At 56.0% G+C, this 16,793-nt stretch overlaps 1 protein-coding gene and 1 non-coding gene across 4 annotated transcripts in view; both read left to right on the forward strand.

The window, feature by feature from the left end:
* Positions 1–16,793, forward strand: part of GRID1 (glutamate ionotropic receptor delta type subunit 1) — a 670,463-nt gene that overhangs the window by 92,885 nt on the left and 560,785 nt on the right. Inside the window, exon 1 of one of the 3 annotated variants that reach the window (XM_070265586.1) lies at positions 4,280–4,466. The exons of the other annotated variants lie outside the window; for them this stretch is intronic. The gene's annotated coding sequence lies outside the window, so the exon portion shown is untranslated. Of the gene's footprint in view, positions 1–4,279; positions 4,467–16,793 lie in introns of those variants that run through there. 3 annotated transcript variants of the gene reach the window in all.
* On the forward strand, positions 5,406–5,500 carry MIR346 (microRNA mir-346). Its single transcript, NR_032788.1, has one exon. It is a non-coding gene; the product is annotated as a microRNA mir-346 (primary transcript).

Below are 16,793 nucleotides of genomic sequence, written 5' to 3' on the forward strand. Positions count from 1 at the left end.
TGGAGAGAAGACAATGGTTGGAATGAGGTGGGAAGGGACAATTTAATTCTTTAATCTGCTGTTGATCAGTATTCTTTGCAAGTCTCCTGTGGGTATTGGGTGGAATAACTCATAGCCCCTGCCTTCAAGGATCCCAGGATCTGAGAGGATGGGAGAAATGGCTGATAGTTGTTTCATCAGGAGGTACAGTTGCTGAGACAAAGCACATGTCTCATGTTTCTAAACTATGAAGAATTAGATTCATTTAAAACATTTTTCATTGAATGTAATTAGGAATACTGTTCCAGGAAGGCCCACAAATCAGGATAGGGTTGTTCAGCCATTAAGGGAAGAGGATGGTTAATTTTGAGGAGGCTGCAGGAAGGAGCTTGAGATCTGGGGTCAGAAGATGCACGTGTGATCCCCTTGACCCTCTCCCTGCAGGGAGCCTTAGTGCCAAATGCACAGTAAAATGAGATAATGGCAGGTATCTTGCAGGGTTTCCATGGGGTGCACATGTAGTGCATCCAGCAGGGTGTCTAGCATCTAGAAGGTGATCAGCAAATGTGGTTCCCGTGTCTCTGTGCAGAGTGAGTCCTTGATTTGTGTCTCTGCACAGTGTGATGCTCAGATGGGTCTTTCCTCATGCATCTCAAGTCCCTATGGTTGCTGGAGTTGGAGTCTCCCCAGGCAGGGGTTGTGGGGGCTTTGGTATATGCATCACATTCTGAGAGATGCCATTTCTGGCTCTCATGGGACCCCTTGTTCATTAAAAGTCACCCCCTGTCATGCCCCTTAATCAGACAAATCTGAAGCCTTAGAGGGACAAGAGGACCAAACAGGATGTACCCTTGTCTCCAAGAGTTGCTGCCAACCTGCCTCAGGAGCGTCTTCTGCTTGGGAGTTGAGACTAAAGGGCGGTAAAAACAGATGGGGCTGGAGGAAAGGGCCAGCTGTGGCCAGGGAGGAAGAGAGGAAGGACTGAGGACCAGGACAGGCATGAGGACGCGGACAGGAGGACTCCTAATGAGCAGGGGTCAATGCAGGCCAGGGTTCTGGTGCCCTGGAGGAGCCAGAATGGGACCTCTCAGAAGGCCGCCATTCATCTGTGTGTTTGTGGGGGTGCGGAGGGGGACGTAACTCAGAGGATTGGCTTGGTGACCTCAGTGAGCCCAGTTCACCAGGAGCTTGGGGCCTCTCTGTGCCCCGTGTGGGTGACAGGTGGCATCATCTCAGATACAGCCTATCCTAAATTGTCTGCATGGTGCCTGAGCCTGCCTGGGCTGGGGCCTGGGGCTCAGGCTGGCTCATCCTGCTGCTCACCCTCCAGGCATCTGGAGTTAATCAAAGGGACCAGCAGCTGTTCGCAATGGGGGACTCCGAATGTGCTGGGCCGTTTCCCTGCGGTGGTGTCCTCCTGAGATCTTAAGAATGCCCTGGGGGCAGGTCTTGTTGCCCCTATTTTATGATAAGGAAGCCGAGGTTCACAGAGGTCAAGGGACTTCTCCAAGTCATGGATGTGTCTTGGCTTAGATTTGAGCCAAAGTCTGTCTGCCTCCAGACAGAGTCAGTCTTTCTAACACGCCCCACGGCTTCTCTTCCTTTTTCAGCTTTAGTCGTGTGGTCATCTCAGGCCTCTAAAGCATGTCTGGAAGGAGGCCTACTCACACAGCTGGCCAGAGGTGTTCGTGGCGGCCTGTAGAGTCCCCACACCTGTGCCATCCTGGGCAGGAAGGCTCTGTTCTCTGGTTCCTGGCATTGCTGGAGAGACTGGCACACATGGCAGTAACAGACAGCCTCCAGATTGTGGTGACTTCTTTCTCGCTCTGGCTGAGTGTCCATCATGGGCTGGCCTGTGGGTGCTGCTAGCCTGCTGTCATCTTCCTCACTCCGGGAACTGGGCTGAGGAGCAGCCACTGTCCAAAACGCTGTTGGCGATATTGGAAGAGAAGCAGGAACTAGCCCTGAAGCTTCTGTCCTGAATGCGTGCACATCACACCTGCTCACGTTCTGTCGGCCAGAGCAGGTCACCTGCCAGGCCTGGCTTGGTGACATGGGGGAGTGTATCTGGCATCGATGACAAGAACAGGCCACAGTGGACGCTCTGCACTGTCCCATTAGTGATGACTTTGAGAGCCCCGGAGCTGGGGCTGCTCAGGGGAGAAGGGCCCTGCTCCCTGCCTCTAGGAACTCACCATCTAGTGGAGGGACAGTCACAACCCCAAGAAAGGAATGCCTCTGAGTGAGAGGGGCTGTGTGTGTCATCGGCGTGCATGGGGCTGTGGGGTACAGAGAGCAGTGACACATTCTGTCTGGAGAGAATTACAGAGGGGACAACGTCTGAACCCCCAGTTCCAAGAAATCCCAGTGAGGGGTCCCCAAGAAGAAAGGACGGGGCTCTGCAGTCCGAAGGCAGGGTGTGCAAAGGCCCAGGGGCAGAGAGCATGGCGCTGGTGAGGGCCAGGGCCTGTGTGTTGGAGCCGTGAGGGCCTATGGGAGTGTCACGGGAGGGGACGAGGCTGGAGAGAAGGGAGGGCGAGCAGGGCGGCTTTCATGGCTGTTACTGTCTCCCTGCTGAGCCATGGTGGAGTCCTGGCCAGTGGGTGTGATGGGCACTGGGAATGCCTGCCCAGGAACCCCAGCCAGCCCCTCCCTGCTGGTATCAGCCCAGCCTGGGTTGCTGCGGGCTGCAGAGCCAGTCTAGCCCCTGCTCCCCTGCCGGCAGCCCCTGCTGTTCACCCTGGGGGCATGAATCAGCTCCATTCTTCGAGAACAAAAGCTCCTGGGTTGCCAGGGAGATGCAGGGGCTGCTGCTGGTACTTCCTGGAGCTGCAGTTTGGTGTCAGGAAGAGATGGGCAACTCAGCGCCAGAGCTGAGTCCTGTCCTGAGCAGGGCCGGGCTGTGCTGAGCCGCCGCTCGCATGTCATCCATGCTGACTGGGGCTCTCTGTGGGTTGGAGCTGAGCACATTGGGACAGACCTGGATTTGAACGTCGCCGTACTGGTCCTCTATCTGCCTTCTGGCTCCTCAGATTGTCTGGGGTAATGATACCCAGTCTGCAGGGGGCCTGAGATATCCCATGAGATAATAAGTGGAAAGCCCTCCCTTCATTCATTTATTCCATTCATGTTTATCTCTGTCTCCTGTGTGCCAAGCACTGTCTAGCGCTGGAATCCATGCAGTGACATGAGGCTGACATGGCCCCGTGCTGAGCGGACAGCCTGGCTGGCACTGTGCTGGACACACGGGGACACTCACTAAATGGTAGTTACTATTGTTCTTGAGGTTGGGAGCTCTGCAGGGGCTAGGAGAGGAGTCCCCTTAGGGTTTGAGCATTTCTGGGATGTGGAAGGACGGGGGGAGGCCCATTTCCTGGTGCTATAGCCTTGATGGAAATGAGAAGACCCCGTGTACTTAAGCTCCATCCGGGCTGTGAGTCCCAGGGTACGGGGGGCAGAGAAGGTTTCCTGAGCACTGAAAGCTGCTGCCGTTGGCTTTGGGGCCCACCGTGGAGCCACAGTCTGGGGCTGAGTGGGCCGTTTCCCCATCTCTCTTAGCAGGGGACACAGCTGGTTGTGGGGAACCGGCTCGGGAGGCTCTGAGCTGAGCTGACACCTCATCAGAGACCTGGGATCGGGGGAGTGGGGCAGAGGGCCCTCCCCTGGGAAAGGCCCAGCTCATGTGCTCCTGTTGCGCTGACCCTGCCACCTGCTCACATGTGGATGGGGGAAGCCTTGGGCCAGATTTGGGTAGGACTGGGGACAGATGCAGAGCCTGGGGGCTCTCTAGCTGCCTGGAAGTGCTAGGAATACGTGAAGTGCATTTAGGGGCTAGACGTGGCGGTTTGGGGTTGTTGATGGCATTTGGGGTCAGGAAGGCCCTGTGTGGATGCTCCGTGATGGGGTTTGGGGAGTGAGAGGGGTGTGTTTGGGGTGCTTTCTGATGGGGTCATCCGTGCTGTGCACTGGGGATGGATGGCAGGTCAGGGGTCATAGCTGGGGTCATAGGTGTGTTGAGGAGGCAGCGATGATAGGATATTTGGAGAGGATCATTGGTACGAGGGATGGGGACCAGTGAGGATGGGTGGGTGCTGTTGGCCAGGGCTTCATCAGTGCGTGTCCCAGTGGCTTCATGTTTGAGCTCTAGAGTATCTATTGCTTGTCTCAGTGCCCCTTGGGGTCCGCTTGGTCTCCTGGCGGGGTTCCTGGGCAGACAGTCGTCTCTATGCGTTGGATCTGAGGGCAGGGGGGTGAGGGATGGGCACAGGAGGGGAGGGGCTGAGCAGGGCAGCGAGGAGCCAGAAGTGCGGGAGGCTGGGCTGCTGCTCAGCGACTTTGCAGATCTCAGGGTCATTACTCGCCGTTGTCACTGGGGAAGGCTGCAAAATGAAAATTAACTGTCGGAGAAGATTGATTCGCTTGATGTCTAACCAGGAGCAGCCTTTTATGGCTGTAAAATGTTGATTTCCTCTCGCTGCCAACGACAGGTGAGTCTTCGTGCCACTGAAGGAAGAGAGACCCCCGGTCAGAACCCAGGGAACTCATGGCCTCTGGGGCCCAGCTCTCCTCTCTCCACCCTCCATGTCTGCAGAGAGGGACTCAGTGACTGATTTCACTTATGGGGCAAGAACAGCTCTGTGGGCATGCCAGCCAGGTGGCGGGACTGGGAGTATGACTCGGGGTTCTGGATTCAGACACACCTGGGTTCAAATCCAGCCTGGGCCACTTCGAAGCTTTGTGCCCTGGACAAGCCTCAGTGTCCTGAGCTGTCAAATGGGAGGAGTGGGCCTAAGTAAGACTTAGACTTTGAAGCGTGCAGCACAGTGCCTGGCACAGGTTATGGGGGCTGGGCTGGGGCCGGCTGAAATGATGGGAAGCTGATGCGATGCGGGACTCAGATCAGTTCCCCAGGAGCAGCGTGGATGAGGGGTGAGCATGAGATGGAGGGCAGAATGCAGGTGGATAGAGAGGGAGTAGGCAGGGACGTGGAGCAGGAAGCTGCCAAGGACCAGTCTTTAAGATGAGACTGTGCCCCAGGCAGGGGTGCGGGAGCTCCCGCCCGCTGGAGGCTGGGCAGGGCGGGCCACTCAGCCTGAAGGCCTGGGCCAGGCAGACCACCAGGGAGGCATGGGCAGACCCACTTGTCCCTCATGTGTGGTCAGGGCGCTTCTCCTTGCTCATGGCATTTTACTTGCCTAAATGTGGCAAGGAAGAAAGGGAATGGACAAGCACAGGTCCCACCTGCTGGTACCAGGCCCTGATGGCAGATGGCAATGATCAGGGGACATCCTGGGGGGCTAGGAAGCCACCATCCTCCCTTGGGAGCTTCTGGTTGGCAAAGGGTGCCGTTGGCTGCAGGTCGGAGGGGCCTCCCCGTCTGCGGGCCGAGGAGGAAGGGGCAGTAGTGCCACCGCGAGCGTGTGGGAGGTCTCTGTGTTGGGCGTCTGTCTGCCCGCATGCCTGCCTCTCTGTTGCTCTGAAGGAGGCAGGGGCTGGGCCTGCAGCTGCCTGGGCAGAGCGGCTCCTGCGTGGGACACAGCTTCTCCCTCTGGTTAAAGACTCGCCGCTTCGCTCCCCACTTGCCTCGACGGTCCGCGTGGGGCATCGGGCCAGGCTCTCCTGAGCGAGAAGATCTTGGAAGTCTCCTTCTCCAAGCAGAGCAGCTGCCCTCGGGGAGGTGTTCAGGGACTAGGGACAGCCCCCAGAGGGGTGTGGCCAGCTCAGGTTGGGTGTGAGCTGGGCAACGCTGCCTCCAAGGCTGTGTGGTGGGGGGTGAGCAGGGCCCAGGTGTCATCCAGCCCTGGGCTGGTCTCCAGCCTGTGGGGCAGGGTGCAGACTCCAGCCCTCTCGGTGGGGTACACCGCATGCCAAGGGGCTGACAAGATGTAGGGAGGGCAGGCAGTCAGTTCTGAGAAGTTTCCAGGCCAAGGAGATACTGTAGAGGGCCAGAGAATGAAAGGAAATGACAAATGAAGGACGAATGGCCAGCCTCCAGGTGGGGGGCCTGTGGAAGTCTGAGGGTCATGGGGTTTCAACTGCTGGTGGGGCTGGGCTCGTAGCTCCAGGGCAGTGGGGGTGGAGGTGGGGGCGGTGGCGCTGCAGCTGCTGGGATGGGAGAGGAGGGTGCCCAGCTGGTATCATTCGTGGGTCAGCCTGACCTGACATTAGTAGAGAGGCTGGTAAGACCCTTACTGAAATTGAGGTGAATGAACGCTGGGAGGTCTCATGCAGCAAACAGAAAAACTTGACCTGAGGGCTGGAAGGCCTGGATTCTGCCCCTGGTTCTGCCGTGAACTTGCTGGGCTCTAGACAGGTCCCTCCCCCTCTCTGACTTTCAGTTTGCTCCTCTGCAAAACGCAAGCCGTGCAGTGGAAAAGGGCTTTTGAACATTTTTAAGCAGTGGGACCCCTGTTCAAATGAAGTAGTCCATGACTCCTCCTATTCTTCACCAGGTGCAGGGGGAGGAGTGGGTGGTTTGGGGGAGCCAGTCAACACTCTGCCCACCTTCCCCCTTATCGCAGGACACATTTAGGACCCAGGGGTCTAGCCTGTCACCAAAGGTCTGCTTACAGACACTTGTCCTAGATTTAAAAAATTATGTATATTTTAAACCAACTTTTATTGAGCACTTGATATATGCCAGGCACTGTTCTAAGCACTTTGCAAATAGTAACTTATTTAGTTCTCACAGCAATTCTAGGAATAGGGGGTGGGGAAACTGAGGCACAGAGCGGCGAAGTGACATACAAGGTCACACAGCTGGTGAGTGGCACAGCCAGGATTCCAGCGCAAACAGTAGGGGTCTGGGTTCGGGTTTCCCCACTGTTCCTCGCAGCCTGCAGGTGACAGCAGAAGGAGGTGGCTTGTTCTGCTGGGAGGAGGGCAGCCCAGCCATGACTCAGGGCTGCTGCTGCATGCTCGGACCCCGGACAGACAGGCTCTGGAAAATGGTCCCGTGGGCCTGGACAGGCCGAGCTGGGAGAAGCCGGATCCCCGCGGCTGCCCGGTGCAATTCCCAGCTGGGCCTCCCCGGGCCCCCCCTCCCACGTCAAAGGCGCGTTGATGATGGCGCGGGCGCGTGTGTTGGCGGTGGGGGCTTGCATGTGGGAGTCTCCACCAGGCACCCACTCTAACCACCAAATTTATTTAGGCAGAGAAAATGCAGGGGGTGTAATGTCAGATTAATGGATAAATAAGCGTCCTGGTTTTTGGCAGGGTGGCTGGGAGCGGCACTGAGAAGGCTCATTATGTGCGGCTCCGCCTCACAGAACAAGACTCGAGCAGCAACCCCGGCCCCCGGGCCTGCGAACAGAGCATTAAATTGTTGGAAATGGCTCCCCTTCCCTCACAGAACAAAGATGTTTTCTCCAGAATCAATTGACTCCCTCTCAGCGCACCGAGCCCCGCTTTCCCACCGATGCAGCCTTGGCTCCGCTCGGCTCGCGGGAGGGAGGCCGGGTGGCCTGGGAACTGCTGGGTGCTTCCTGCCCGCCCAGGGCTGGCCCCGGGGCTTCTGGCTCCTGGGATCTCTGATCGCTAGGCCTCTGTGTCTTTAGGGGAAGGGAGCCACTGGGCAGTTGTGTGGACATTGCAGGAGTCATGGAGGAATCGCGGTGCCTTGAGAGGCAGTGTGGCCTTGTGGTTCGGGGTTTGTGTGTTGCTCATCAGCTGTGCAATCTTCAGGCAAGTTACTTAACCTCTCTTAGCTCAGTTGTTAGCAGTGAAATGGGGCTAACAGTCCTTCCTACCTGGGCTGTGGCGAGGAGTAATGGCACCTGGGCAGTACCAGCCACAGCCCACTTTTAGGGGTGAAGCCATGGACACAGCCCTGCCAAGGCTTTGCCCCATCTCTCTGCAAACTTGATGCCCAAGAGGCAGCGTGGGGTGTGGGGTCCCAGTAGGCTGCTGCGCCTTGACCCTGTCGCGTGGACCCAGGGCTGGGCTGAAGGACCCAAGGTCCTCAAGATGGCTGGGGGAACAAGGCCCCCTCCTGGCTCCCGAAGGCTGGCCTGGTGCCTGGCAGACCCCTGGCTGGGTGGGACCAGACCCTCAGGGTAGACGTGGCTTTGCCCTGGGAGAAGTTAGAGACAGCAGTAGTGAGCTGCTGCCCTGGGCTCAGCAGGAGCAAGGCTTACAGGGGCTGCTCAGGGGAGCTGAGCTGCTTTCTGCTCCAGAACAGCCCTTTCTCCCTCTCCTTCCTCCTTCTGGAGGCCTCCCAGGTCGGTGGAAGGAGCACAGGCTTTGAGGCCAGACTCACTGCTGTCCCCTCCTCGCTGTGTTACTCCAGGCACTTTGCTTCCTCTCTGAGCCTCAGTTTCGCCACCTGCAGAAGCTGGAGTCGTACTTCCAATGGTTTGGAAGACTGGTTTTGAAGCATGAAGCCGGCCCAAGCAATGCCTGGCTCACAGTAGGCTCTTTGGGCAGTAATGTTCTGTAACAAATATTTATGAAATGCCTGCTCTTGTACCAGGCCCTGGGCTGGTCCCCAGAGATGCAGTGGTGAGCGGGCAGCCATGTTGTGGCCTCTGGGGGTTGGCTTGGGGAGCAGGGCTGACCTGTGTGCCAGTGGCTGGCTGGATGTGCACATGTCCCTGTGTGCCCCTGCCCAGGGCCCTCAGGGTGGGTCCTGCGGCTCTGGTGCATCTGGCAGGATCTGGCCTTTGGGGCCACGGGCTGCCTCGGTGTGCTCTGCCTTTCCGTCCTCCTTCATGCCTTCCCCGTCCTCCTCACCTGCTCCCCCAGAGTTGCTGACTCATCCAGCCCGGAGTTTAGGAAATGAAAGTTCACAAGATGCCCCGGGCCTGGGCTTGGTCTGATGAGGCCGGCTGCAGGTCCATGGGGCGCCGACACAGACCCCTAACTGTAGGTGGAGCATCTCCTAGCAGGTGTCATCAGGCACTCTTCAGGCACTGGGGCCCTGGGGGCAGAGTGGATGAACTCCCTGTCGCCTAGAGCTGTCAGTCTTCTGAAGACTGACAGTTACTAAGCACCATCCCAGGGCCAGGCTCCGTGCAGTGCTTTTCACATGGAGTCCTCACCACGACAGGGACAGCCTGTGGCCAGCTTGGAACCCCACCCCCTCCCATGCTGGCAGGTCCAGTGTGCTCTCCCTCTCTCCCAGGGTCCTTTGAGCCCTGCCCAGATGGAGCTCTGGGCTCCCACTGGGTGCCAGGACAACTTGGCTCTGTCCTGTTATGTTGCAAGTCACATAACTTGTCATCCACAGAATTGGGATAATGCTCGTGTCACCGCCCAGGGGTGTGAGGAGGAAGCCACCAGGCACAGAGCCTGGACTTCTGTGGGGCTTGTCCACCGGTGTTTTGTTCCCTGGCAAGGGGGCCGGAGGTCCCAGGCAGTGTCCCCTGGCAGCAGTGGCGTCCTCAGCAGCCCCAGCCTCTACCATTCCTCCGGTTTTGTTTGGGAGGATGGAGCTGGCTCCCTGGGCAGCGCTCCATCACCCACCTGCCGGGTCTTTGTTTAGCTGCAAATTAAAGCCAAGCAGAAAACACCAAACATTTACTGCAACGTGAGGATAGGAACTGTCTGTCTTGTCAGCTCCAGAGCTGCTGGCGAGTGCTGGGCCAGTAACTGTGGGGCCTGGCTGTGGGGCCGCCCCTGGGAGGCTCGCCTCCCGTCACTGTCCATGTCTGTTATCATGGTTATCACATTCCCAAGCAGATGCTGGGGAGGCGGGGTCTGACCAGTGATTTTCCATTTTCTGGAGGCACAGCTTCTGCCCAGACTTGCCTGCTCATTCTGCTGGCCCAACTCCTTGCAGCCCTCCCTGGCCCCCACATGGAGCCTTCTGCGATGTCACCTGGTGTTGGTGCAGTTCATTTCAGTGTGTCTGTCTGTGTGTCCACTGAGACCCAGAGCTCCCTGGAGGCCTGGCTGGGGTCCAGGCAGATGTGTGCCACTGGGACCATTAAAGACATTCAAGGAAGGCAGCAGGGCCCTTGGGGGGAGCGCAAGCCTCACAGGCAGACCTGGCTCCTCAGAGGCAGCTCTGTCACTTGCTGTGTGACCTTGGGAAAGTTACCTAACTTCTCTGAGTCTTGCTTTCCTCATTTCTAAAATGGAGTGATAGTGGTACCTGCTGGCTGTGAGGATTGGTAAAAGGATTATCGTGAAGTAACATCCACAGTGTGTAGTATAGTGCCTGGCACATGGTCAGTGCTTAGAAATGCTGGCTTGAAAGTGGCAAGAAGCCAGGCGGGCAATGCCCCAATTTCCCTGTTGAAGGGAGAGCCGAGAACAAGGCCTAGGAGAAGAAGGGTGGTTGTTGCCCAGGCCGCTCCACAGGGCAGCCTCCGAGCTGGGGAAGGTGGGGCAGACTCATGATTGTCTTAGAACCAGGTAGGGCCTGACTCACATTAACCAGGCTCACGAGAGACTGATTTGTGGTTGAATACATGCCAGCACGTTAATTCACAGGCAGAAACCACTGTCTTGGCTCTCACGTGCTCCACAAATGAGAAATCCTGGCAGGGAGTCCAGTCTCAGCTAGCTTCTCCGTGAGCCAGGTGGTCAGGTGCTGCCCGAGTCCATCTCCAGGGGAGGGACCGGGTAGAGCCTGCTCTGGGAAGTAGTCGGCCCTGGCTTCCTCCGCTCGCTCCACTTTCCTTCCTGAACTCTCCATCCTCCTCCTGCCTCTCCCCTTGGTTCTGCCTCTGCCTCTCTCTTCTCTGTCCCCTCCCCAAGGGGCCCACATGCAGACCTGCACTGTTGGGGATGCGATCCCAGCTGGACTCTATGCTGGATTCAGTTTGAAATAACCTCTTCTGATTTCAAACTTCCAGATTTTTTTTCCCGATGTCACTGGTGCCCAAGTCTCCTTTGTTTTTCTGATTTATACATTAATATTTTCATTTATATAATTTTACCTATAAAATGATATATAGTTATATGATTTCATTGTATTCTTTAATGATTCAGAGCCTTTCGTTTTCTGCATGCACAGAGTTTACAGATGCATGAGGGGAAGGACGGGCACGAGGCTGTGCTTGGTGAACATGGATGGATGCAGGTTTATGAAGAGAACAGAGAAAAAGACTGTGTGGTTCTGGGAGCAGCCAGTCTCGTCTTCACACTTTGGGGGTGAACCGTGGAGCTGACAGCCTGCAGAGTGCAGTGGGGCTGTCCGCTCGTTGGCAGGGGACTGAGCTCACGGAACGGACCAAATCCATGTTCTTATGGGTTCTCCCACCTTGAGGGCGTGTCTGTGGAGCACGTGTGACAGACTGCCCCTTGTCACATGGGCCGGTGTCTGACTGTCAGCACCCGCCTGTGCGAGGCCACGAATGCCCCGTCTGCTTCCTCAGAATATCTCACTCTCTTTTTCTTTGAAAGTTAGACATCATTCAGTCCTGAAATGCAGCATCGCTGTCTGGGTATAGACTTCTCCTTAGACAGGTGGTGTCCTTTTGATCTCTCAGCTCAGCTCTCCGTGCACTTTCAGGAACTCCTCCGATGGACTCAGCCGCCATCTGTTCTTGGGTCTCCTTTGGAAATCGTAGCCCTGCATTTTCTCTTACAGTTGCTGTCTCTGCCATTTCAAAAAGCCTCTGCTCAGTTATTCTATATTCGGGATACTTATCGTTCAAAATATCCGCTGCTTCTCTCTGGGCGAGCATCACAGGCTGCTCTGATGATGTCACACCTGGCCACGTGACTTGCTTGGGCCGCTGAAATGGGGATGACAGTGACATAAGCCTCTTCTAACAGATGATTTGAGAACCATCAGTGGCTCTGCTGTTTTTTTTTCCCCTCTGTCATGAGAGCTGGGGCTTCTCCCTCAGCCTGGATAAAGATGCCACAGAAGAGAGCTGCAGCCCACGTGCCATAAACATGTGGTGTGAGGGGACAATAACCTTTTCTTGACTTAAGCCATTGAGATTTGGGGGTTGTTTGTTATGACAATGTATCTTAGCTTAAAGTGACTAATACAATGCTAATTACTAATGTTTTTCCAATGTGCTTCTTGTTTTGCTGGTACAATTTTTTGGCAATACCAATTCTGTTTCGAACTGCTTCTAATAGTGGTTTTATTAGAACCCGATATGTTAGTTTTGTTTTGAACAAATTATTTGGTGTAATGTGTTTTTTTTTTTTGGTCTCTTTGAAAATAACTGGTAGTGTTCTTTTTTTTTATTAGAATGTAACGATTTTATTTCTTTTATTCTTCGGCTCGTCTTTGAGTTTTCTCTGTTATCCCTTCCTGTTTTGCTGAGGGATTTAGCAGCCCTGTTGGGGTAGAAAGCTGGGTTGTAGGGCTGCTGGGGGACACGCACCCGGGGACCCTGGAGGGTGGTAGGAAGCGTGTGGTTTGAGGCTGGGCACGTTTTTGCTCGTTGCTGCTACAGCTCTTGGTGTCAGTGAGAGCAGACTGTTTTAATTGGATTAGAGGGAGAAAGTCCTTGGCACTGCTCCGCTGTTCTTTATCTTCCTGGAGATAATCCCTTTAGGTGTCTGGAGCTGGCTCTCATGTCACCTTCTCGCTTGGCCCGCCTCTGCCCCGGCTCTCCCTGGTGGCCTCAGCCATGCCCTGTGAGTTTCTGTGTCCTGTACCCCTGGCTTGGCTGTCCCCTTTCAAACCTTTCCCATTGTACCTCCGTCACTGCTGAATGTGGAGCCCACAGTGGACCTCAGCCCTCAGCTGACAGCCAGCCTGTTCGGCAGCGGGCTCTCCCTCCTTATCCTGGTGTCATGCTGTTAATTCAGGTGGCCGTGGCCACATCCGTCTGTTGGCTTCTTTTCAGCTTAAAGGTGTCTGAACCCAAGTGTGTCTCCCACAGGCTTCTCACTGAGTCCTCACCTCTCCTTACACCTTTGGTCTTCTAAACCACGAAGCCTCTGTCTATCTCCGTTGGGTTGTACCTTACTGTTTGTTGTCCGTTGTTCCAGAGGGCTGGCATGTCTGCGGCTCTCAGACACTGTCATTCAGTGTGTTAACTGTCTCTGCAATGGGGTCAGTAGCAGGCAGTGTCCTCGGGTAAGCCACTCATAGAAATGTCAAATGGACAGGTCTGAGGGCAGAGCCCTTAGGCATATTGCTAGAGACACTTTGCCGGTTACTGTGAATTATCCTACTTTGGATCTGGTTAATTCAATCTCTGAATCCATGTAACTGTACCGGCACCCAGCCCACCGCAGAGAGGACCGTGGAATACTTTGCTGAAATCCAACTGTGCATTGAAGCCTAAAGGGTCAGGTTCTCCAGATAAATTAGTCAGTGTCAGGCAGGGAACGGATCTCGTATCTCAAAGGGTCCTTGAGCAGAGCTGAATGAAGAGGAACCAACCAGGGACAGGGAAGTACTCAAGGCCTCACGGTTACAGGGAGCTGCACCGTCCCTGAGCCTGAGGGGCAGGGGCAGGGGCAGGGGTGGGGGCGATGTTGCTGAGCCTGAGAGAAGGATGCAGCAGGCGCAGGGGCTGTGGAGCAGCGCTGTGTCCTCCGATGGGGGAACACAGCCACTGCAAATCTGGGCCCAGCTCAGCCCTCCAATGGCCTGCAGAATGCCTGTAGCAGCCAGGGGTAAGGGAGCCCAGGAGTGGAGTCTCCAGAGGCCACCGTTGCAGGGCACACAGCAGGGTGGGTGGGGAGGGGCAAGCTGAATGCGCGGTTCCCTGGGTCAGGCGGTGAGCCCGCGGCGTGCACGCATTCCTCCTTAGTGTCCCAGACAACGCTGTGCGTTGAATGTTTGTTTGGGCGCTGACCCCCTGGGATGGAGAGAAGGCTTCTTTGTTTGCCATTACCTGTGGACTCTCTTACCAACAGGGTGAGTTTAATTGCGGTCATGTGGATGTGATGATGTTGACATCATCGTTGTAAATTAAATGCCTGTAGGAGCTAGCTGGGCCATTCCTGGGGGGAGCAGAACCCCTGCTCTGGCCAGATGAGAGAGAGAAGAGCGGGCAGAGCCCCCAGGGGTGGAAGGGGTTGGGCGGGTGCCCATGGAATCGCCCCTCTGCCCGGGCCGACCTGAGCAAGACTCACAGACAAGATTCACACGAACACATCATGGGGCCAGGAGAGCTATGTCAGTGTCTGAAGAGCTGGACAGTGTCTGTTGCACGCCTGCTGTGGAAGGAAAGGCAGGGTTGTAATCCGGATGATCCTCGTTTCCTCTCCAGGAGCTCTGGTTACCGGCTGTCGTGTGTATTCCTCGGGGGGTGGGGTGTGGTGTGGTGGTTGGGAGTGTGTAGGTCATAAGGAGCTGAGATGGAGTATGTGCTGGGCTGCGCAGCTGAGGTGAAGGCCCTGGGCGTCCACTCAATTGGCTGTCCACCTGCCGGCACAGCCTGCACAGGTGAGTGGACATGGCCCTTCTCCCCAGCTGTGATACCCAGGGCCTCTGCCCAACAGGACCACATTGCACTTTCATGGGGACAGTGCAGAGGAGACCCCAGGATCCCTAGGGGGCAGTGCAGGACCCCTCCGAGGGCCCAGGCTGGGCACTGGGCAAGGGAGCTGCTCATGGCAGGAGGAGGAGGGCCTCCCAAGTCGTGGGTGCTCAGATCCCGGCCACAGGTTGCAAGGGAGCTCGGCTAAGACCGCCCAAGGGTGGAGAGCACAGGAAGGTGTCCCTGAGGGGGCTGGTGTGTGTGTGTGTGTGACATTGACCTAGGCCACGAAGTGTGGAGACCATTTGTTTTAATTATTAATTTTAAACTATAAAGGCAATGCAGTTATTTGACAAAATCTTTGAAAAAGAAAGAAAAAAAACATATACCCTTCTTCCCATACCCTAACCCAGCCAGGGTTGTATATTGGCTTGTTTCCTTCTTTTCTCAAATATTTGTGATTCTTCCACGAGGGGAGGGCAGGAGTCACGGTGAGGTGACGTGCGGTGGGTGGAGGGCCCATGGAGCGGGAGAGATGGTGGGGAACGTCAGGGAGAGAGATTGGCTACCAAGGGCAGCCCTGGCCTAGGGCTTCAGGGCCGGGCTCAGGCAGGACTTGTCCACAGTGGGTTCCCTCAGGCAGCTGGTCCTTATCTGGGCTTCCTGTATCATTGAGACTTTCCCCTGTCAGTGCAGGTGGCCATCAGTGAGGTAGCAAGTGGTGCCTAGGCAGGCGTGGCCAGTGGGTCCCTCTGCAGCCTGGCTGGAGCGGGGCAGCAGGTGTGGGTCCGGCCAGGTCTGCTCCCAGGTCCCCTGGCCTTCTGGGCATTTTTGTGCCGTAGAGGGAGCTGTTGGACATCAGGCAGGTGATGGCCAGGCTCAGGCATGAGGTGGCTGTGCTAGCAGCACAGCTGGGAGCTTGCCAGGCGCAATCTGCCATTCTGGAGATGCATGCAGGGTCGGACCTGGCTCTCAGCCCCAGATGCACCTTAGAATCGCCGGGGAGCTTGTAAATCAGTGATACTGGGGTCCCTGAAGTCTGGGGGTGCCACCTGGGGATTGGATTTTGAAAGCCCCTCGGGTGATTCTAAAGAGCAACCGTGGTGGTTCTCCAATTTCACGTGCATCAGAATCACCTGGAAATCTGGCTAAAAAACACAAAGTGTAGGACTGCACCTCCAAAGTTTGTGATTCCTTAGGTTTGGGTGGTGCCTGAGAATTTATGAGAAGAAATTGCTGGGAAATGCTGATGCTATTGGTCTGGGGACCACACTTTTTGAACCACTGGCCTAGAGGAAGATTATCGGGGAAAATCCTGGTACTTCCCAGTGGTGAGTGCAGGCTTCGGCTCTCTCAGGGGGTGAGGGCAGGCGTCACCTCTCCCAGGTGGTGAGGGCAGGTGTCACCTATCCCAGATGGTGAGAGCAGGCGTCAGCTCTCCCATTTGGTGGTGAGGGCAGGTGTTGGCTCCCACACAGAGGGGGTGAGAGATGTTTGTCAAAGATGGTGGGAGAAGAGGTTGGCTGCCACAGGTGGTGAGGGAAGGTGCTGGTTACTACCCAGTGATAAGGAAAGATGTTTGCTGTCACACCCTTAGGTGATGCGGGAAGGTGTTGGCTGACACAGGTAGTGGAGGAGGGTGTTGGCTGGTATCAGGTAATGAGGAAAGCTGTTGGCTACAGGAGGCAAAGGAGGGTGCTGGCTGTGACAGGTGGCAAAGGAAGGTATCAGTGTTAGTGGTGATGAATAAAGCTGTTGGCGGTCACACAGATGACATGGAAGAAGGTGTTGTCAGTTACGGGTGGAGAGGGAAGGTGCTAGTCCTTCTAGTTGGCTAATAGGGGCATCTGCCCCGTTTGCCACTGAGGCTGAAGTAGCCTCTGGCTCCTAAGTTCCGTTGCGTGTCCTCCGTTTCCCCTTTCCTGGTTTGCTCTGAGCCTGGCCTGTCTGTCCCCTATGCTGTGACAGAGACGGGGTCCAAGAAGGCCAATGGAGCTCCGAGTCTGCCTTTAGGGTGGGTGTGTGTCTCGACGTTAAGCGGCAGTGCGGGGCTCTGTGGTGGGGAAGTGCTTTGCACAACAACACGCTGGCCGTAGATAATGCATCCGCCCCAGAAGGCTGGCCTCAGGAAGCGTGACTTCCCGACATGCATTCAGGAGGCACATCTTGATGCAGAAGCCACAGGAAGAGCATCCTCATTGCTGTCTTTTATCGTCAGTCTCCAATCGAGGATCACAGCAGCCCGTGTCCTGGGGCACCAGCCTGGTGCCCGTGGGGAAAACAGTTTTCTCCAGAGCAGGCTGCTGAGATGGAGATGCGCGACTTGCACCCCAGTCTTTGGAGATGGCAGCATGCAGATGAGCAGTTCTTGGGGGAAAAGACAGAGCTGTCAGCCTGGCTGAGTCCGACGTCCCTGGTTTCTATAGCTACAGTAAATGTAATTACCAAAGAGTAACCCTTTGCGGATTT

This window comes from Equus caballus, chromosome 1 (assembly GCF_041296265.1).
Source record: "Equus caballus isolate H_3958 breed thoroughbred chromosome 1, TB-T2T, whole genome shotgun sequence".
NCBI classification, from domain to species: Eukaryota; Metazoa; Chordata; class Mammalia; order Perissodactyla; family Equidae; genus Equus; species Equus caballus.